Source organism: Pelodiscus sinensis, chromosome 15 (assembly GCF_052426305.1).
Source record: "Pelodiscus sinensis isolate ZL-2025 chromosome 15, ASM5242630v1, whole genome shotgun sequence".
NCBI lineage: Eukaryota > Metazoa > Chordata > Testudines > Trionychidae > Pelodiscus > Pelodiscus sinensis.
In genome coordinates, this window is record NC_143066.1 from 21989137 (window position 1) to 22010010 (window position 20874).

General features: G+C 46.9%; 1 long non-coding RNA gene across 1 annotated transcript in view; it reads left to right on the forward strand.

Moving 5' to 3' along the window:
- LOC106732956 (uncharacterized) overlaps window positions 1–20874 on the forward strand; it is a 75127-nt gene that overhangs the window by 48411 nt on the left and 5842 nt on the right. Inside the window, exon 2 of the long non-coding RNA XR_012896052.2 lies at window positions 3191–3301. This is a non-coding gene — a long non-coding RNA (uncharacterized LOC106732956). The remainder of the gene's footprint in view (window positions 1–3190; window positions 3302–20874) is intronic.

Here is a 20874-nt window from a genome sequence, read left to right on the forward strand (position 1 = left end):
ACAATTCAAACTTGAATTATTTAACCAGGTACTAGATTGTGCAATACAGTCAGTTGAAGAACATTTCATGCAGCTCAAGGAACACAGAAGTATATGTGAGATGTTGTATGATATTCTATAACTCCTCACTATACCTGAAGAAGCCTTACACCAGCAATTCAGGGCACTAGAGACAGTGTTGATACATGATGACATGTGCAATATTGATTTGAGTGAGTTAGGTGATGATCTGAAAGCCCTTTCAAGATACATTTCAGCAGGATCAACTCCAAAGGCTGTTCTGGAATATATGTGCACAAATAAGATGACCATCCTCTTTCCAAATGCTTTTGTTGCTCTGCACATACTTCTAACACTTTCTGTAACAGTTGCCGGTGGAGAACGCAGCTTCTCCAAGCTGAAGTTAAGAAAAGCACATCTGTGCTTCACAATGACACAGGAGAGGCTGGTCGGCCTGGCAACCATCTCAGAGAACATGAGCTGGCCCAGACTGTGGACCTTCAGGAAGCAGTTCAAATCTTTGCAACCAAGGAGGCATGGAAAGCGCCACTTTGATTATTCAAATAGATAAAAATGCCAGTGTTTACTATTCAGACAAGAAAAGTTACATTTGCTGTTCAGATGTTTGAATGTTAAGTGTTACTTCACATTTTTGAACAAGGCATTTTAAGTTGTTAGTTCTCCTTTATTGGGGTAGGTAGCAGAGCAGTGCCACGAGAGGAGTAAAACAGGAAGAAGGCAGAACTGAGACCTTTCAAAGTTCTGGCCCAAGTGAGAGGGCATGAGAGTGTCATTTACCCGCCTCAGGTGCCAAAATGTTGTGGGCTAGCCCTGCATCCACTCCAGAACTTGGTGCTGGGTCCCACTAGGGCTCCTGGATGACAGGAGCTTGCTCTCGATGGGTTACCCATTCCTGTCTAGGCGTGAAAGACAGAGCACTGGAAATGCACACCAAATATTCAAACCAGAGCTGCTCCAGACACAGAAGCTTCAGGTTCAGACTATTCAAAATACTCTTGGCAGAGCAACATATCTTCAGTTAGGAACACATAAAACTATTCATGCAGGAAACTCACAGTGTAAGGAAACTTTCCTCCACTGAAAATAACTCCTCCTATCAGCTCACCAACAAGATTCTTTCTGTGGGACACGGAAAACTTTGGGACTCAATGAAGTTCACTTGAGAGCTCTGCTGACAGTGAGGACTGGAGTATTTACAGCCGTGAATGCTGTCGCCTACCACTATGGAGCTTTAAAAGCTGGAGATGTAGAAAAGGGCTTAACAGGAGTGCTGAGCCATACAGTGATCCTCTTTCCCTGTATGAGGGCCTGCCTTGTGCAGGGGCGGCTCGTAACCCTATGCAGACTAGGCAGTCACCGAGGGTGCTGCTGGCTCGGGCACCCAATGATGACATCAAGGTCATTGACGGCCGTGCGGGCAGGGGCGCCGATCGTGCCTTCCGCCTGGGGCACCAGCTGCTACAGCCGGCCTCAGGCCGCTCCTGGTCTTGTGCACTAACTAAAGTCAGATCCTTTCAGAGGCTGTAGCTTGATACCCCATCTCTGCCTCTTGAAAGCCTATGTAGAATCTTCACAACGGTAGGCTTGTTGCGCTGGGCTTCTACCAAGAGTTATTTGGGATCTGGTAGGGATGGAGTTGCTGGAGAAATGGGCCTTCAGGACAGCTGAAATTGTAAAAGTCTTCAGCTCATTTTTCCCATGCATTGCTCCTTGTGGAGTTTACGCACAGTCGGGCTTGGAAATGGAGAGACTGCTTTTCACTCAGATTTGGCCTGTTTATGAGGCACTTTCTCCAGCAGAGCTTAGGGATCCATCTCCTAGCTCTTCTCCTAGCTGCCAGTTGCCAGCCCAACATGGGGCCAGAATGAGGAAGTTCCCCACAGGTACTGTATGTACATCTGAGAAAAAAACAAAAAAACGAACAAAGGCACCTTCAGCCATTGTCTGTGGGTGAGTCCAGTGCCAGTTCTGTGTACCACAGTCTGAGTACCAACGGGGCAAAGAGAATTCCATACTTGCTGTGGGAAAGGAGAGAAAAGACAGGAAAGCAACTCAGGGGACTTAATTCATGGGGCATTTCAAATAGACATTGTGCCTGATTTTGACTATTCTCTAAATTTTCAGCAGAAAAGAGATAAACTTTCCCATGGCCCAGTCCTCCAGGGGAGTGTTTGGGTACCCTGGTGGAGGCTGCCTTTGTCAGCCCCTCTCATACAGCATTTTTATTCCCCATGGACCCACCCATATTTACCAGCTTCAGAGCACACTTTGCAGGATTACCATTAAACATGCTGAAGAGTTTCTCTTGTGTGGCAGGAATGTCTGCAGGCAGCCTGATAAGTGGAATGTTTCCATAGCTGCTGGCCTGGTTAACCTAAAGGGGAATATACAGCAAATCATTCAGCTTATCTAGCAAATAGCATCCTAATGTATAACCCATTTTCTGTATTCCTATATGTTTATTCTGCACAGGGCTTGCACATCAGCGTAGGTTGATTTCTTCCCTCTAGTACTTGATCCCAGAGCAGAAATTTGGGCTCTGTTCCAAAGTTTTTTGGGGGGTGATATCGCAAGAATTCCCAATGATAAAATGTATCATTTTAAGGCAGAATTTAAAAATGAAAGACCGTTAGTTGGAGGCACATTCCTACATTTTCAACAGACCAGGTGCTTCATACCGAAAGTCATTGGCATCATTTCAGCATCCATTAGAAAGACGGAAACTTGATTTCAAGAAACAAAGCCAGAATGACACCAGATGATTTTAATCTCAACATGGAGGAGCTGCCAAAAACCCAAGTCTAGGCATCCACTCAGCTCTGATCCAGGAGCACTGGAAGCTCCCTAAAAGTGGGGGAGCCACCGGTGCCTGAAACATGCCCCCACACCACCATTCTCCCCCAAAACTCTGTCCCCACAGTGCCCCTTCTTCCTGCCACCTCTTCCTCCCAAAACCTCACCCCCTGCTCACTCCTCTCCACTCCTCCCCTTGTTGCTTGCCCTTAAGGCTTCAAAAAGCGATGGGGAGATGCCCTTCCTGCTTTGACCACACCTCCCTAAGAATCTGTGCACACAACTACGTGTCCAAATTTTCAGAACAGATAAATGTTAACAATGACATTAGAAAAGCTATATGCACATAACCATTTATATTTACCTTTCCTTTTAGGCCTATATGCTTCAGTTTTGAAAATCCACTGACTGGGTTTACTTCACCTTTGACCTCTCCCTCCTGGGTTTTGTGGGCACTTCAAGGAAGAGTATAGCAATGAATTCACAGGTACATGACTGACCACTTCATAATCCTTGGAGCACTGGAATGACTACTGAGTGAGAGTGGGATCACCTGGCTGCTTCAACCCTCCTCATGCTTCCTGGCATGACAATTAAGATCAACTAAGCTAAGTTATGGAACATCACTGAATAACATCACCCTCGTGTTGCATCCGATCTACTAAATATCTGCAGAAATACCCAGCAGCCTATTTGCTGCCTGAATTCTTTGCTAACTGCTAAATGGTAATTCTGGTTTGTGCTTCATAGCAGCATGTAGAAAATTACTTGAAAAGCTTTTATTAATCTTGAGAATGATAGCTGATGTCACCTAAGGTGGCTTCATAGAATGAAGTCCATGTACTTTGGCTGAGAAAACGTTTTGACCTTAAAGACAGGTTATTCTGAGTGGCTGTGTCTAGACTGGCCACTTTTTCTGGAAAAGCAATTGCTTTTCCGGAAAAACTTGCCAGCTGTCTACACTGGCCGCTTGAATTTCCGCAAAAGCACTGACGATCTCATGTAAGATTGTCACTGCTTTTGCGGAAATACTAAGCTGCTCCCGTTCGGGCAAAAGTTTTTTTCCAAAAAACTTTTGGGCAAAAGGGCCAGTGTAGACAGCAGAGATTTATTTTCCGCAAAAAAGCCCCGATCGCGAAAATGGTGATTAGGGCTTTTTTGCGGAAAAGCGCATCTAGATTGGCCACAGACGCTTTTCCGCAAAAAGTGCTTTTGCGGAAAAGCACCCTGCCAATCTAGACTCGCTTTTCCAAAAATGCTTTTAATGGAAAACTTTTCCGTTAAAAGCAGTTCCGGAAAATCATGCCAGTCTAGACGTAGCCAGTGAGTATAAAGTTTTGTTTATGATATTTTGTTTGTTCTTCTTCGCACTCGGTGAAGGCTCATTGGCTGTAATGCCTATCATTTTATACAACTCTCTATCTCCTTCCCACTAGATTTGAGCACACTCTTCACCAAGTGTACATCGTCACTGGTCTACAGCATGCTGGAGAGGAAAAGGAAATACACTAAAAACCATAAACTCAAAATGTGTGAAATATGTTGTTAAGTGTTTCTTAGCAAAGGAACCTGTGTATGATACATAAACAATTATAACAGCAATATGGGTGTGGTTTACATGATAAATAATTATTAAAGAATCTTCAAAATATGGAGATGGTGGGAGATTTGGATATCTATTATTAGGCTCCAAGACCCTTGTGATAGGTCATCTGCCCTGCACTGGTCCTTTAAAGGTTAAAACCTAGGCTTGGGAGAGGGCTGTTGTGGTGGAGCTGTGAAGCCAGCAGCTGTGTCAGATATGAGCCAATAAGGACCCAGCTGAGGGCAGTATAAATAAAGGCTCCTGGAGAGGAGGAGACACAGATTCACTCTTGTTCCAGCCTTGGAGTAGGAGGGACCTAGCTGCCAGGGAACCTAGAGGCTTCCTGACTTAGAGCAGGGCTGAGGAAGCTCTGGCCAGGCAAGATCCCAGGCTGCAGGGCCTGAAGCAAGGCCTGAAGCTCCTGGGGCTACAGGGAGGCAGCAGGTCCACACTGCCTTGCGAATGATGAGTGGCCATTTCAGACTGCAGTCTGCCCGAGGTAAGGGGCTAGATGAAGACTGGCAGTGGCTCACTGAGGCTAGGGGGGCATAGTGGGCTGGGGGTTCCCAGAGGGGAAGGACTCAGCGTTTGGGGACACTGCGGCAGGGCAGTATCCAGAGGGAAGGGCCCCACAGTCTGGGAGAGACATGGGTCCTAATACACAGTGCTTGAGGAAAAAAGGTAACAGCAGGTGAGATACCAGCTGAGACACCAACCAAAAGGGGGTGCTCCAGAGCTGAAAACTAATTCCCCAAGAGTCTGGCGGAAGGTGCCGCGGTGGTGAGTCATGTGCTGTGTTACACCCTGTACAGAGTCTTAAAACAACAACCATGGGTGGCAGTGGCAGGAACAGAAATAATAGACATTGTCTCAAATTCATGCATTAAACATTGAAGTGACAGGTGTAAAATGGGCATAACAGAGAGGAGACTGGAGACCTTAATGAGCATGTTTTGCTCTTTCTTTCAAAAGGTGTTGTAATGACTCACTTTTGTAAAAGGGCAGACCAGTGATAGGACCAGGCTGGTCCAGACACTCTTTTATTGGCTCCCAGCTCAGAAAAATACCTTGCACAGTTTCCAGTCTGGGAAGAGGAGTTAAAACCTCAAGATTCAGGTGAGTAACTTGAAGTCAGACGCTCACTGGGGCACGTCGGGCTTTGGAGACATCTGAGTGGCTTAGGAGCACCAACGGCTTTTGAAGCCACCACGTTAAATGCCCTTACTGGCACTGAGCACATGCACTGTGCTGCTGCTGCCCTCGGAAGAGACTAATTGCCACTGGAACCTGAGAATGGGCCCCGCAGCATGATCCGCTGTTGTTCAAGAGCAAGCCCCTGCTGCAGACCCCTATGCTGGAGTTGTTGCTCCCAGGGAGAGAGGTTTATTGATGCTAGGGAGAGACGCTGCCGTGCAGGAGTGAGAATAGCTATTCCTGGGCACAGAAAGCACCTGCGGCTCCTGCTGCTATTACATGACTTTGGTGTTATTGCTGTCAAAGGACATTTCATCTCGTTTTTGCTTATTGTCCCACAGCCAGTTGTGCTCAGTTATTGTTTTTAGTTCTCTGTATTATTGTTACGTTATCTCATCTCCTCAGTCATCATAAGGCCTTTAGTTTCTTTCCCATTGCTTCCCCCATTACTAGCTGTGCACCTGTGAAGCTGTATATTTAACCCCCTGGGAAGAATTTAGATAAGAGGTCTCCAAACCGTAGGGTAGGTTCAGGGAGGCACGTAGAGGGCCTGGGACAACTCACCCCCCATAAAAGGGTAAGGAAAGGAGTGCCGTTCTGCCCACACTCCAGCTCCAATCTCAGCCACAGCGCCACTCCATCCCGACCCAGTTCTGCCCCCTTGCTCCACCCCGACCCAGTTCTGCCCTCATTCCTTCTCCACCCCCAGGCCAGCTCTACCCTAGCCCCAACTCCTCCCACAGCTTCACCTTCAGCCCAAGATACTCTGCTGAGTCAACGGTGCATTGTGGGGTGAGGGTACGTGCAGACAGATCCCATTGCCAGTGAGGGAGCACAACAGGAAAAATTTGGGCACAGCTGATTTATACCAATCCTGAGGCATAGGCACATCTTTGAGAGAGAGATAAGTCTATCAATGTCTGTCAACTAGTATAGTGGTAGAAATGTAGCCGTGTTAGTCTGGTGCAGCTGAAACAAAAAACAGGACTGTGTAGCACTTTAAAGACTAACAAGATGGTTTAATAGGTGATGAGCTTTCGTGGGCCAGACCCACTTCCTCAGATCAAATAGTGGAAGAAAATAGTCACAACCATATATACCAAAGGATACAATTAAAAAAATGAACACATGTGAAAAGGACATATCAAATTTCAGAACAGAAGGGGGATGAAGGGGGGGGGGAAGGGAGGGAGGTAAATGTCTGTAAGCTTCCCCAATTATCACCTCTAATATCATTAACTTACAGACATTTACCTCCCTCCCTTCCCCCCCCTCCCCCATCCGCCTTCTGTTCTGCAATGTGATTTGTCCTTTTCACATGTGTTCATTTTTTTAATTGTATCCTTTGGTATATATGGTTGTGACAATTTTCTTCCACTATTTGATCTGAGGAAGTGGGTCTGGCCCACGAAAGCTCATCACCTATTAAACCATCTTGTTAGTCTTTAAAGTGCTACACAGTCCTGTTTTTTGTCAGCTAGTATAAGAGAGATTAGTCTATCATTGAGACATAGCAACAAACATAATTAAATATAAATATAACAAATTAGGACAATATCATTGGGATAAATCTGTCTGTCTAATCCCCATTCACTGGGTGTCCTGGTAGTGTGTTAGTCTGCACTCTGTGTTTTAAATTTTAAGCTGCTGGAGGCAGGAACTGCTTTTTCATTTGTAATGTGCATTGCTCAGCATAGTGTTGATGCTAAAATAATTAACATTAATAATGAAAATGGATGTCTCCAGTATATATCTTGTGAGTGACCTCTGTCTGACAGAGTGTACTTTCTCATGCATTGTCAGCTCCAGTTTGGATAATCTCCAGATAATAAACTACAATCTCTTTTCTTTTCCTTAAACACACTACAAATAAATGATGGTCATAGAAACACCAACCTGTACTGGAAATCTACTGGCCGTTATTTTTACCTACATGCCTATAGCTTCCATCCAGGACAGATCACGCGATCGATTGTCTACCACCAAGCCCTGAGATACTACTGGATTTGCTCCAAACCCACAGACAGAGACAAACAAATACAAGATCTTTATCAGGCATTCTTAACACTTAATACTCACCTGAGGAAGTGAAGAAACAGATTGACAGAGCCAGATGAGTACGCAGACATCAGCTTCTTCATGATAGGCCCAACAAAGAAAACAACAGATCACCACTGGACAGCTGTGGTGATCTGTTGTTTTCCCCTGCTACCACAGGAGGTAAACTGATTGCTCCAGATGGGGGCAATAGAGATTGTACCATCACATCACAGGTGAAAAGGGTTCTACTCCACATACTCCCTCACACTAAAAAAATCAGGAGGATGGAGACCCATATTGGACCTGCTCAGACTGAACAAATTCCTAAAAAAACAAAGATTCACCATTGTAACATTATCAAGGATAATTCCTGCACTGTAAAAAGGAAACTGGACCTGCCGGATAGATATTTTCACATAGCAACATGACCATCTCACAGAAAGTTCCTGAGGTTCGCCCTAAAAGATCAACATTACCTGTACCAAGTCTTACCCTTCGGCCTAACCGTAGTACCCAGAGTCTTCTCCAAGATTCTCACCAGAGCAGTTGCCCATCTAAGAAAATTGCCTGATAGTGGCTCTGACAGAACAACAGGCCAGGCAATATACCACGGACATAGTCCAACTCCTCACAATGCTGGGGCTTCAAATAAACACCCAAAAGTCACCTCGCCCATCTCAGGAGTTGGAGTTTATAGGTGCTACTCTGGACTGCATACACGCACAGGTGTTACTGCCATTGCAAAGGTTCCATGCATTAGCCACACCAGCCAAAACCATTATGAACAACCCCACTGTGTCTGCCAGACAATGCCTGTAACTCCTCGGCCATATGTCTGCAGCCATATACGTCGTTCCCCACGCCAGGCTACACATGCGAAGCCTGCAGGCGTGGCTACACACATGCATTCGGCCTCACAAACATCCTTTACACAAGAGACTGACTCCTACAAACAAGGTCAGGGAATCCCTCACATGGTGGTTGCAGGTCAACAATCTCTGCTCAGGAGTTCCCTTTCAACAGCCAACTCCATCCATTCACGTAACTATGGAGGCTTCCCTGGAGGACTGGGGGTACACACCTGCGGACACAGCACACAGGGAAGATGGTTGCCGAAGGAGGCAAACCTACACATCAACATACTGAAGCTCTAGGCTGTAAGAAGAGCTTATGAACATTTTCTTCCTTTAATTCAAGGCAAGGCAAAGAGAATACACACAGACAACACTTCTTGCATGTTCTACATAAATTGACAGGGCAGAGCCAGCTTATATCACCTTTGCAACGAGGCCACAACACTGTGGCCGTGGTGCATCTTCCATCAGATCACCATATCAGCAGTATATCTCTCAGGTGAACAGAACGTTGCCACGGAACAACTGAGTTCCATATTTCACCAAAAACACAAATGGGAGATACACCCGTAAGCCCTACACATCTTCCTCAGGTGGGGCTTTGCAAAATAGACTTATCACCACATTACACAACATCAAGCGTCCCAGGTATTGTTCCAGGGTGGGCCAGGCCAAGGACTCCATGGAGGATGCCATGTTAAACAAGTGGTCTAACAACCTACTGTACTCAATTCCGCCTCTTCCCCTCCTCTGAAAGGTTGTACACAAGATAAAACATAACAGGGCCAGAGTAATCATGATAGCGCCCGCTTGGCCCAGACAGGCCTGGTTCACTTACCTGTTCTTCATCCTGAGGCACACAAGCTCCATCTCATGGCATGGCTCCTCCAGGGATGATTATACAGGACCCTACCTGCTTGGAGGAAATCCACATGATAATTCTGAACTGTTGCAAGCAGAGCACACAAGCTTCTCCATGTGGGCCAACCACAGAACGCTCCAACCTCGATCAGCACAACTGGCAATTGTCTTAGAATACCTTATTGCATTAAAAAGACAAAATCTCTCTAATTCATCAATAAAGGTCCACTTGTCAGCCATTACAAGTGAGCATGATCTGGTGGACAGCCAAACTATATTTTCACATCCAACCACTAAGAAATTCTTAAAAGGTCTCATAGTCATAGTCTTTAAAGTGCTACATAGTTCTGTCTTTTGTTAAAAGGTCTCAATAATACTTTTTCTCCAATAAAAGTGGTAGCTTCATCTTGAATCTCAACTTTGTCCTGTATGCATTGACCCTCCCTTCATTTGAACCGACGGCAACATGCTCCTTGGCACATCTCTCCATGAGGTTGCTTTCTTAATAACAGTCACAATGGCCAGAAGCGTCAGCAAGTTGGCCACTCTCATGACCAACCCACCATTTATGATCTTCCACAAGGACAAAGTCATACTAAGACCACATCTGAAATTCCTACCACAGATAGTTTCATGCTTCCACTTCAGTGAACCTATATACTTACCAGTTTTCCATCAAAAGTCTCACCCTTACACCAATGAGCCAGACACGCTATTGCCTTTTATCTAGATAGAATAAAATAATTGATGCATCTCAATGACTGTTAGTTTCAATAGCAGATCACTCTAAAGGACATGCAATATCCAGAGACTTTCAAAATGGATAACAAGCTGCATTAGAGAATGCTATGACATCAACAGAGTGACACTATCCACTTACCCACTGGCACACTATACTAGAGTGATGGCCGCATCTACGGCCTTTCTTCAGGAAGTGCTAATCAGGGACATTTGCAGGGCAGCAACATGGGCTTCCACGTATACCCTTACAAAACATTATGCAATAGACACTTACGCTTCATAATGTACCACATTTGGAGCAGCAGTCCTCTCAGCAGCCAACCAATGAGGTCCAAAGCCCTTTCTTCCAAAGGCTCAGGGTACACCTCCATAGTCACCTACAGGGGGCACCCACAGGGACACTCCTCGAAGAAGAAAAGAGAGGTTACTCCCCTTGTGCAGTAACTGGTGTTCCTCGAGATGGGTGTCTCTGTGGGCACTCCACGACTCCCCCTCTTCCCCTTTTCTTCAGAGCTTTAACATCTCTCCACAGTAAAGAAGGAACTGGAGGGATGGTTGATGGAGAGCATGCATTGGCACATTTGCTACAACATGGGCGGTGCAATGTGTGTGCACTGGCACCCGGGGGGAATAGTGCTGCTAAAATGTTCCAAATATAAGTGCAGGGGTGCCAAGACACTTACAGTGGAGTGCCCACAGGGACACTCATCTCGAAGAACATCAGCTGCTGCACAAGGTAAGTAACCTCTCTTTTCTTCTACAAAGGAATTTCATTAACCAATTACAGAGAGAGTCTGCAAAGCTGGAATTTATCTACAGATTTGATAACGTTACCCTGGCCTTAAACAAAGACATTAATTGGTTGGCACATTACAAATCCAATTTCTCCTACCATTAACATCTGCATTCCCACATCAAAAGCTATGTATCCAGCCCACATAATTAGCCTCATTAATACTAAGGATGTTAGATATTGATTAACTGAATAATTGTGTAACCAAATCAAAACTTTGCGGTTACATGATTATCCAATAGTTCCCCGTGGGGCAGGGCCAGCAGCCAGTGCACTTCTGGCACCACTTTCAGGATGGCAGGTGGGAGCTGGTCTGTCGGTGTGATACAGAGGAAGCAATGTAAGGTAGCAGCAGTCCCTGTCCATGGGGGGCCCGAGCTCCCCATGGACAGAAGCCACGCAGGCATATCATGGAGCATCCTCAGTCTGCAGCGAACGTGGGCCCGCCACAGACAGAGGCTGCTCTACAACAGCCTTCCTTGCCCCCAGACATGCTGCTGCTTCTGATGGAGGCAGCAGTGCATAAGGGGGCAGGCGGTTCCATGGAATCGATGCCCATGAGGAGCTGGCTTTTAAGTCAGGTCCCCCTGAGCACCGACTCCTGCCTGCCCCCCTTCTTGCTGCCTCTGTGGGAGAGGGGGCGGGCGGCTCTCCGAGAGCTGATACACATGGGGAGCTGGTTTGAAAGTTGGCTTTCTGTGTGTATCTACTCCCGCCTCCTACCTCCCACCACCATCTGTGCTGCTGCCTCTCTATCAGAGACAGCATCTCTAGGGCAGGCAGGCAGGCAGGCAGGAGGCTCCCCACAGGTACCAGCTCCCACCTCCCCTGTATTGCTGCCTCTGATACAGAGGCAGCAAGGGAGGGAGAGTGCATATAATCAATAGGATTAAGTGATAAGCCCAGGCTAATCAGTTAATCGTGTTCTCAAGTACATGTTCACATCCTAATTAACAAGGGTCCTACAATTGACAGGTACTTTTTCTGCTCTTATATATAACCCTTGGTTTCTGTTATTTCCACTCCAATTCATTTGATGAAGTGGGTTTTGCCCATGAAAGCTTATGATTCTCTATATTTTGGTTAGTCTCTAAGGGTATGTCTACACTACAAAGTTAATTCGAACTAACGGACGTTAGTTCGAATTAACTTTCATAGGCGCTACACTAGCGCTCCGCTAGTTCGAACTTAATTCGAACTAGTGGAGCGCTTAGTTCGAACTAGGTAAACCTCATTTTACGAGGATTAAGCCTAGTTCGAACTAGCTAGTTCGAATTAAGGGGTGTGTAGCCCCTTAATTCGAACTAGTGGGAGGCTAGCCCTCCCCAGGTTTCCCTGGTAGCCACCAGGGAAACTCGTCTGTCCCCCTCCCGGCCCCGGACCCCTTAAAGGGGCACGGGCTGGCTACGGAGCCCGTGCCAGGTGCAAGCCTGCCAGCACCCAGCCAGCAGACCCTGAACCTGGCACGGCTCGAGCCAGCCACCCGATGCCCCCCAGCCCTCCCCCTCTTCCCGGGACCAGGCTGGCACTAGGCACAGGAAAGTGGCCGGCTAGGGCAGGAGAGCTACCAGCCTGGCCACCCAGGAGCAGGTGTGCAAGAGAATCAAGGGGGTTCACTAAGACCCCCGACCCTGAGCCCTGAGCTTACAATGGCCATCCTGGGTCAGACCAAAGGTCCATTAGCCCAGTAGCCTGTCTGCCGACAGCGGTCAACCCTAGGGACCCTGGACCGAAGACAGTGACCAACCCATTTGTCTCGTGCCATCCCTCTCCAGCCTTTGGGCAGGGACACCACTCCTACCCCTTGGCTAATACCACTCCATGGACCCAACCTCCATGACTTGATCTCACTTCCCTTTAAACTCTGTTCTAGTTCTAGCCTTCACAGCCTCCTGCAGGAAGGAGTTCCACAGGTTGACTCTTTGCTTTGTGAAGAACAACTTTCTGTTACTAGTTTGAAGCCTGCTACCCATTCCTTTCCTTTGGTGTCCTCTAGTCCTTCTTTATGGGAACTAATGAAGAACTTTTCTGTATGCACCCTCTCCACCCAACTCCTGCTTTTAGAGACCTCTATTCTGTCCCCCCTCCGTCTCCTCTTTTCTAAGCTGAAAAGTCCCAGTCTCTTTAGCCTCTCTTCATATGGGACCTGTTCCCAACCCCTGATCATTTTAGTTGCCCTCCCCTCTCCCAGCCTCTCTCTTCCCCTCTCCCACCTCCTTTTCCCAGTCTCCCCCAGTTTTGTTCAATAAAGACAGATTCCATTTTGGAAGACACGTTATCTTTATTTTGTACATCAGGAAGGGGGGCTAGGGAAGGGTAAATGGAAGGAGGTGAGGGAGGAATGGGGTACGAGCCCCCAATGGGGAGGACTGGGCTGGCTCTGCGGGCTTCTGGGGGTGGAAGCTCTCCTGCAGCCCCCCAATTGCCCCCTCTCCCCAGATGGCAGCCTGCGGCAAGTGCAGCCGGGCTGATGGCCGAGTGCTGTGATGTGCCCAGTGTGGGTACTCTGGGAACTCCAAGCCAGGACTGCTTTGCAAGCGGGGCACCCCTGAGAACTGTCTGTTCGGGGTGGGGGTCGGGACCCTTTAAGCACAGCCCTCGGTTAGCCTGAGACAGCATCTCCATGCTCTAAGTCTTCCTCTGATGCCCTGCCGGCATTGCTTCCGGCCATCCTTAAGCCCTGTTCAGGGTCCACTTAATGTGGACATGCTAGTTCGAATTAGCAAAACGCTAATTCTAACTAGTTTTTAGTTCTAGACGTGTTAGTTCGAATTAGCTTAGTTCGAATTAACTAATTCGAACTAAGTTAGTTCGAACTAACTCTGTAGTGTAGACATACCCTCTGTCTGGATCCGTTAGTTCGAATTAACCTTGTAGTGTAGACATACCCTAAGGTGCCACAGTATGACTCATTGTTTTTAAGTTACAGACTAACACAGCTACTGCTCTCATAGGGTATGTCTACACTATCCTCCTAGTTCGAACTAGGAGGGTAATGTAGGCATACCTCACTTGCAAATGAAGCCCGGGATTTGAATTTCCCGGGCTTCATTTGCATAAGCGGGGAGCCGCCATTTTTAAATCCCCACTGCTTCGAACCCCGTGTAGCGCGGCTACACGGGGCTCAAACTAGGTAGTTCGGACTAGGATTCCTATTCCGAACTACCGGTACACCTCGTTCCAGGTTAGGAACCTAGTCCGAACTACCTAGTTCGAGCCCCGTGTAGCCGCGCTACACGGGGTTCGAAGCAGCGGGGATTTAAAAATGGCGGCTCCCCGCTTATGCAAACGAAGCCCGGGAAATTCAAATCCCGGGCTTCATTTGCAATTGCGGTATGCCTACATTACCCCGCTAGTTCGAACTAGCGGGGTAGTGTAGACATACCCATAATTCTTACAGAGATTATGTAAGAATAAGCACTGCTGCTAAGATTCAGCTAAAGAACGTTGCAAATGCAAGAATTTAATATAAGCGTAATTCAGTTCTTTCTTTGACTTTCTGCTGCCACTTCTCAGCAAAGAAGCACACAAGTGGTACTCTAAGCTGGATTTCCTCTTCACTGTAACGTATGTCGGAATTGGGCTAGCCAGATTTGGGTTATTTCAAAAGGCAGTGTCAGAAGCTGCTGCTCTGGCCTACCAAGTAGCAGGTGTGAAGAAGAGAAAGACTCTTAAGGTTTGTTTGTTATTAAAAAGGAGGGTTTTTTTATGCTGAGCTTTTCAAAACATGTGACTTACTTTTTTATTTAAAGCGACAGTCTTTTTTGGTAAGTGTGTTTCTTCCCATCAAATTATTCTGGTCACCAGTAGTCAGTTCTCCCTTCTGTGGCTCATTTATAGCAAAGTTAATGAACCATCTGCACAGCATTTCCCTGCTTTCATAAACTGGTACAGTACATTGTCATTAGTGAACTGTCCACTCAGCTTTTTTTAAAGCTCTGCCTGAACATCCTAGTAAGCAAAAAAGTCTGGTTGGACGTCCTCTGAAATCTTTATACCTTCCAGTAAGGAATGTATAATCGGACTTTATTGACTCCGTGGATGTCATCAGAAATGGCATCTATTGTCATGTGAAAATTCATTTTGTGGTTGAAACTTTTCATGTTGTATAAATCGTTGTTTAACCACAGCAATTGTTCCAGGGACAAGAGAAGGTGGAGATATTTTGCAAAAGTTCAAAGCTGGGATTTAACCAAGCACAGGAGAACTTTTTCAAAAGCCCCGATGGTTAAGAAAAAATATTTCATAAATTCCTGCTTAAGCTAATTAGTCTCTTATGAACACTTAAGTAATCATATTTTATTTCATCTTGTACATATTACTTACTCCTGAACATCTGTTTGCTTATTCCCTTTTGTTCCTTGTGCCATCATAGATCACAACATTTTCTAATGTGAAACTTATTATTGAAAAATTGTAATACAAATTGTAATTACCAGAAAAGCTGCCACATTTTATGACATGAACAAGTATCTGAACAAATATGCCAGTGAGGATGCTGCTGCAAATTGGGCCAGATTCTGCTTTCATAGGCCTTTGTTTTGATTCTGGCAAACATAGAATCTTAGGCTATGTCTAGACTACATGGCTTCGTCGACAGAGCCATGTAAAATAGTTTATTCGGCATAGGCAAAGAAGCGGGGATTTAAATAATCCCCGCTTCATTAAAATAAAAATGGCTGCAGCACTGTGCCGACAATCAGCTGATCCGGCACAGTGCGGCAGTCTAGACGCTCCGTGGTCGACAAGGGAAGCCTTTGTCGATCGCTCCAGTAAACTTCGTTTCACGAGGCATACTGGAGCAGTTGACAAAGGCTTCCTTTGTTGAGCACAGCACGTCTAAACTGCCCCGCTGTGCCAGATCAGCTGATCGTCAGCACAGCATGGTGGCCATTTTTATTTTAATGAAGCGGGGATTATTTAAATCCCCACTTCTTTGCCTATGCCGATTGAACTATTTTACATGGCTCTGTCGACAGAGCCATAGAATACAAGAACTGAAAGAGACCTCAAGAGGTCATCAAGTCCAGTCCCCTGCCCTCACAGTAGGACCAAGCACCATTTAGTTCAGTGTTTTTCAACCAGTGGTACACGTACTCTTAAGGGTATGTGAGAGAAGTCTGGAGGGGTACCTCAACACAAGTGAAATTTGGCAAAAAATGTCCGGGATCAGGGACGGTGGCATATGCATGGCAAATGGAACATTTGGAACCGTGTGCCTGGATGCCAACAACCACTCTGCACACACACCCCAGCGCCTGGTGGGGAAAGTGTGTGGCTGCAGTGGCCACTTCGGTGAGACCCAGGGCAGTACCAAGCTGGAGGGTGGATTTGGTTTGGGAGGGAAAAAAAATCACGTCCATGGCCACCTCTCTTAGCAGCCTGGCTCTGGGGAAGGGGTGGATGCATTGGATTAGAACAGGGGGGCTGGGTGTGTCTTCCTCTGGGGCCGTGGTCACCAACAGGTCGATTGCGAGCTACTGGTCGATCTCAAGGCCTTGACCAGTCGCTCGCGAGGCATCCTGTCCACCCCGCCCCCATTTCCCTCCCACCCCACAGAAGCCCCACTACTTACCTCAAGAGGTAGTGTCGGCTTCAGAAGTCCCGCAGCTTAGCGCCACTTCTGGCAATGCCAGAAGAGCGCTAGCTGCTCTGCCGGCCCCCTGCACGGCACAGGAGGGATGAGTCAGCCCCGCGGGAGGCGCACAGGGGGTTTCCCGGCGCGCACTGAGAGGGGCGGGGGTTGGCCCCAGGGCAGGCGTTCGCGCGGGGCTTCCCTGCGCGGGGGAAAAGGGGATTCTGGCCCCGGGGCAGGCGCGCGCACATAGGGCTTCCCTGCACGGGGGGGGGGGGTGTCGGCCCCGGGGCAGACGCGCGTGTGCGCAGGGCTTCCCTGCTACAGAATGTTGTCCCCACTCCCATCCCCACTCCCCTGTCCCCAGCTACAGAATGCTGTCCCCACTCCCCTGTCCCCAGCCACAGAACTCAGTCCCCATTCCTGTCCCCTCTCCCCAAACTCTGTCCCCACTCTCCTGTCCCCAGCTACAGAACTCTGGGTATGTCTACACTACAGCACTAATTCGAACCAACTTAGTTCGAATTAGTTAATTCGAACTAAGCTAATTCGAATTAGCGCATCTAGACTTAAAAACTCATTAGAATTAGCATTTTGCTAATTCTAACTAGCATGTCCACACTGAGTGGACCCTGAACCGAAGTTAAGGATGGCCGGAAGCAGTGCCGGCAGGGCATCAGATTAGGACTTAGAGCGTGGAGCTGCTGTCTCAGGCTAACCGAGGGCTGTGCTTAAAGGGTCCCAACCCCCACCCCGGACAGACAGTTCTCAGGGGTTCCACGCTTGCAAAGCAGTCCTGGCTTGGAGTGCCCTGAGTGCCCACACTCGGCACATCACAGCACTTGGCCATCAGCCCGGCTGCACTTGCCGCAGGCTGCCATCCGGAGGGGGGGTCAACCAAGGGGCTTCAGGAGAGCTTCCACCCCGAGGAGCCCACAGAGCCAGCCCAGTCCTCCCCATCGGGGGCTCGTACCCCATTTCTCCCTCACCTCCTTCCACTTAGCCCTCCCTAGCCCCCCTTCCTGATGTACAAAATAAAGGACACGTGTGTTCAAAAATAGAAACTCTCTTTACTGAACAAAACTGGAGGAGACTGGGAAAAGGAGGTGGGAGAGGGGAAAAGAGAGGGTGGGAGAGGGGAGGGCAACTAAAATGATCAGGGGTTTGGAACAGGTCCCATATGAAGAGAGGCTAAAGAGACTGGGACTTTTCAGCTTAGAAAAGAGGAGATGGAAGGGGGATATGATAGAGGTCTATAAAAACATTAGTGGTGTGGAGAGGGTGCATAAAGAAAAGTTCTTCATTAGTTCCCATAATAGAAGGACTAGAGAACACCAAATGAAATGAATGGGTAGCAGGCTTCAAACTAACAACAGAAAGTTCTTCTTCACAAAGCAAATAGTCAACCTGTGGAACTCCTTGCTGCAGGAGGCTGTGAAGGCTAGAACTTTAACAGAGTTTAAAGAGAAGTTAGATAAATTCATGGAGGTTGGGTCCATGGAGTGCTGTTAGCCAGGGGGTAGAAATGGTGTCCCTGGCCTCTGTTTGTGGAGGGCTGGAGATGGATGGCACGAGACAAATGGCTCGGTCCATCTCCTCCAGGGTACCTAGTGTTGGCCGCTGTTGACAAACAGGCTACTGGGCTAGATGGACCTTTGGTCTGACCCAGTACGGCCATTCTAAGCTCAGGGCTCAGGGTCGGGGGTCTCAGTGGACCACCTTGATTTTCATGCACACCTGCTCCTGGGTGGCCAGGCTGGCAGCTCTCCTGCCCTAGACGGCCACTTTCCTGTGCCTAGTGCGGAGGTCGTGGATGAGGTCCACGATGTCTGCACTCGACCAGGCGGGCGCCCGCCTCTTGCGGACCTGGGCAGGCTCCCGGGAGCCGCCAGCCTGGTCCCGGGAAGAGGCAGAGGGCTGGGTGGCAGCGGGTGGCTGGCTCGAGCCGTGCCAGGTGCAGGGTCTGCCCAGAGTGGCCACCAGGGAAAGCTGGGGAGGGCTAGCCTCCCACTAGTTCGAATTAAGTGGCTACACAGCCCTTAATACGAACTAGTTAATTTGAACTAGGCGTTAGTCCTCGTGGAATGAGGTTTACCTAGTTCGAATTAAGCGCTCCGCTAGTTCGAATTAAGTTCGAACTAGCAGATCGCTAGTGTAGCGCCTATCAAAGTTAATTTGAACTAACACCTGTTAGTTCAAATTAACTTTGTAGTGTAGACATACCCTCTGTCCCCATTCCCGTCCCCACTCCCCGAACTCTATCCCCACTGGCACCCTGTCTCCAGCTGCAGAAACCTGTCCCCAGTGGCACTCTGTCCCCTGCTGCAGAACCCTGTCCTCTTCCCTCCCAGCACCCTGCTCCTTCTCCCCTGCCCCCAGCTGCAGTACCGTCCCCACAGAATGTATAATTATAAATGCTTCATTTTAGATTTAAATAGCATGAATAAAAAACAGACCATTTATTTCATAACTATAAACACGTGATTTTAATTGTATGTAGCGCATAATTTAAAAATAAACTGTTTATCAGAGTGTGTAAGTAAGGGCTGGGGATAGCAAGTGATGGACAGGAGGAGAATAGAGAGGGCAGGGCTTCAAGGAAGGGGCGGGGCGGTAGATCTTCGCCTGTTCTGAGATTTAAAAAGTGATCTTGGGTGTAAAAAGGTTGGAGACCACTGCTCTGGGGGTACTTATAATTTTTTTTTAAAGGGGTGGATTATTTAAAAAAAGGTTGAGAAATACTGATCTAGATCATCCCTGATAGGTGTTAATCCAACCTGCTAGTAAGTATCTCCAATGTTGGAGATTCTACAACCTCCTTAGGCAATTTGGTCCAGTGTTTAACCACCCTGACAGGAAGTTTTTCCTAATGTCCAACCAAAACCTCCTTTGCCATAATTTAAGCCCATTGCTTCAAGTCCCATCATCACAGGTCAACAACATCTAAGAATACTATTTGGCATTTATAATGCCTAAATGAGAAAAAATCTTCTATCTTCCTACTATTTGTGTAACAATAGCAAAGTGCTGTTATTGCCAGAAGAATTACAGTGGGGGTATAAGCACCTGTAGATAAAGCAGGGACACAAAATTGTGAAAGACAACACTTGCTAGGAATCTAGAATTTATTCTCCTACCAGCACAAATCCAAAGGTCATGCACAGTTGTAGATTTTAGATTTACAGGAGCTGAGATTTTTATAAGATGACTCATGGATTTGGATGCCCAGCTACCATTAAAGTTTAATGTAACTGCATATTCAAATCGTACTGGTAGATTTGGAAAACTCTGCCAGAAATTGTAAGACCAGAGGTACCATTGTGATCATCTGACACACAAATGACACAGGGCTGCAAAGAATCAGTTAGCCAAGTTTAATGAAAGGGGCATGTGCAGCCTATGTCTAGTCAAGGACAACTCTGAATATTATGTGCATATTTCTTGTATTTTTGCTTCACAGATTCTTCATTCTTTTACTTAGGATGGTTTGCAGTGGTGGCCTTTTGTATCTTTCCTGCTTCATACAACAAATCACGTTTTAGTTAACTGAGTAGCAATGCCATCCTTTATGCTGTTCTGACCTATCCACACACATTGCTGCCATCTCTGGGAATTAAGGCAGGAATGTGAAATTGCTAAACCTAAGATATGATCAAATAAGCCACGTGTGGCATGTCAAACCTGTCATATGCTTTTAGGTGGATGTTTGCAACTTGTGGGTATGTTGAATCAAGCAGAGACTATTATAATCAACAAAGGTGGGGCAGGATTAGTGATGTTCTACTGAGAACCAGAACAACATTCCCACAGTGTATATACCATGTAGCTTTCCTTGAGACAAGATAATTCTCTCCTTTCTCCCCTTTTCCTCTGCCAAATCAGTACTATTTCCTGCAGACGGGCAACACTCAAAGTACAAGATATTAAAAGAACAGTTTTCAATTTCAGTTAACCTTTACAGCGGTAACACTAATTTGCAGTCCGTTCAGACTGAATGCTAAAGCCTGTTTCCTGCTCTGAATTTAATTCTGCATCAATTAACGTTATGAAGTCAGTTTAATAATGATGTATGGTTAACACAGGGTCTGTGTCTGAGAGCTAAGTGGAATGGAAGGAGATTGGATAATTAAAACAGTGCCATTCTTGAAATAGGTTTAAGGTTTTCTGTTCCTATTTTCTTTTCCAATAATATAGATCTCTACCATAAAAAAAATGTTTCAATGGGAAAGCTAGGAAAACCCAGGAGAGGAAAGTTCTTAGTGATTGTCAAAACTAAATAAAATGGTTCCGCAGGTTTTGAATGGAGTGTGATAAGGGTAAAAGGAAATTTACCATTCTAAACTTTGTCTAGCCCTCCAATACTTACACAGATTTAAAACAACCCTTTTGTTCACACTAACACACGTGGGCACAGAAC